Source organism: Limanda limanda, chromosome 18 (genome assembly GCF_963576545.1).
Source record: "Limanda limanda chromosome 18, fLimLim1.1, whole genome shotgun sequence".
NCBI classification, from domain to species: Eukaryota; Metazoa; Chordata; class Actinopteri; order Pleuronectiformes; family Pleuronectidae; genus Limanda; species Limanda limanda.
The window spans coordinates 2,744,882-2,747,583 of NC_083653.1; positions in this window are offsets into that span (position 1 = coordinate 2,744,882).

The following is a 2,702-nucleotide window of genomic DNA, read 5'->3' on the forward strand; positions in this document are numbered from 1 at the left end:
GTCCAGTTGATTTTCTTGCTGCTCCATTTCAGCTGCTGCCAGTGACTGTAGAACAGATTATTTTCCTCTGAACAGAAACAGATCTCTGCTCCTCCCTCTCTCGTTCACGTCCTCTTTTCCCCACGTGTTAACACACAATTGAAAAGAGCAACAGTTGGTGGTGCTATTGCTATCTATACTAGACTAATAGATCTGTTCAGGTCAAAAACACTCTTTTCTCTCTTCAGATCGTAAAAATCTTTCACCTTTACATCTAAGACATCAAAGGATTCTAACATCACTGACACTGTGACATTATAGCAAACTGACAAACAAAGAATTATTTGCTTAACGAATCCTTTGAAGTGTTCTTTTATATATACAGCTCATTTGAGTCGCGACTCTTGTCTTATGTGTCTAGTTTGGACTTGATTGGACCAAATATGCCAAAGATACAGAAGCTCGTGTTTTGATGGCGTGTCATAAAACCTTGAAGCCACGGTCACACCATGTGATGAAATCCAATATACTGAGGCAGTTTATATCTCCATCTTGTTGACATGGCTCCAAAATGGCGGACTTCCTGTTTGGTCTAGCATATGTATCCAAGAGACTTATTTCTTTGTCATGAAAAGACACATGTCCCTATTGATTTTTGTAGATGTCGGCCAATCGTAGTGCCGGGGCTGGCCTTTAGGGGGCGCTAGTCAGTTATTTTGCCACGCCCATTCCTTAAAACCATATGAATATCTTCGGGGGGGGGGGGCTGTTAATACACACATGTAGTTTGAGGGAGATGGACCTATGAACACGGAAGTTACAGCGATTTCGTGTGTCATGGCGAGCTGATGAACTTTGATGCCACGCCATTGATGAAAAGTCACAGTAATCTTATGTCTTCATTATCAATGTCTTGAGACCCATTTGACAAAGTTTGACATGGTTCGCGAAAAGTGGATGAGGAGGAATACATCCAAGTGTAAGACATAAAACAAGACATTTCCTGTAGCCAGCAGGTGGCGCTGTGATTTAAAATCATGATTTCTGTGTAGATGTCTTACATCTACATTTCTGACTCCTGTCTTACATGTCTAGTTTGGACTCGATTGGATCAAATATGTCTGAGATATACAGTAGAAGCTCGTGTTTTAATGGCGTGTAACCAAACTTTGACGCCACTTCACAGTAGCACAGTGTGACGAAAAGTTGGAATTCAAGCAAGTTTAGATCTCCATCTTGTTGTGATGACACTCACCTACATTTTAAGTTGATCTGATGAAAGCCCTACGACAAGTTTGTCAAAGTAAAAATGTGGAATATGGCCAAAATGGCCACCATATCCAAAATGGCGGGCTTCCTGTTGCGTTTTTCATAATGCTCCTAGAGGCTTTTTTCTATGTTTGGTCACGATTCACCTTTGTCCCGATTTTGTTCAAGATCGCTTATCCGGAAACCTAGGGGCTGCGTTCCAGGTGGCGCTGTTGAGCCATTTTGCCACGCCCATTTCCAAATACTCCAGAATACGTACATTTTTACAACTTTCTAATTTACTGCAAACTTTAAAATATTTTTGAGCACGTTGAAGCCGTCAAAAAGCCCATTCACTACGCTCAGAATAATCCTTACAATATCAATAAGAGTATTTTACACAGTAATAAATCTGACACTATTTTCTTCAAGAAAATAACATTTTCCTCATTTTTTTTCCAGACTCATTAAGTCACCGTGACCTTGGATCAGTTCATTTGAGTTTTATTGAACCTTTGGGCCAAATTTGATTCTCATGAGGTAAAATAATATGTTGACAATGTGGAAAAACCTGTGAGGTCACAGTGACCTTGAGCTTTGACCTTCAAATCAGTTAATCTTGGAGTCCAAGTGAATGTTTGTTCCAACATGTTTCACATAAAAACATATATTTTACAGAACAAACGATGCAGAAAAGGTGAATTTATCTTAAAAATGTTTATTTTCTAAAAAAAATATATACAGGCCGATATGTAGTTACCAGAATTTATTTTACTCCCCAATATCGGTATCCATGGTGTTGACCATCTCAGCCCCTCAGGCTCTTTTACTCGTGATTTAAAGCTTTGATATAATTTTTGGGAATTTGTCCACAAACATTTCTTTATCCTCTATTTAAAATTTTGCATTATATTTCTCCTGCTTTCCTTTTACTGACTCTTCAGGCCGGTTTGAACAGGAGATGAAAAGAAACCCACGTTGGTGTTTGCTCCTTTGTGTTGCTGCGTCGCAGGATTTTGGACGACCTCCTTCCTCTGGTCTCAGCCTGCAGCGATGTTCCAGTTCGTGACTCGTCTGTCATCGCCGCTAATCTGTGCACGAGTGTGTTTGTACAGTATATGTGTATGTTTTGATGGTACAGCCTGTAAACACACACACACACACACCAGCAGGAGGAGGCTGGTGCCAGGGCCTCTGAAGCCTGGCATCACCATCACAGAAGAGAGGGACAGAACAGAGAGGAAGAGGAGGAGGAGGAGGAGGAGAAGGAGGAGATGAGTCTTTCTGGATGTGGCAGGGCGCCACCTTGGATCTGTGCTGCGTTGGAACACCTCCTGCTTCCAGTATCATGGCTCGGCCGTGAGTTTGACAGCCAAATCTGACTGTTTGGATTTTTGGAAATGGAGCTCTGACGATGGCTTTTTGCAAATGCTTCAATTATTTTTAATGGAATAAAAGTGAATTCCCTACCAAGA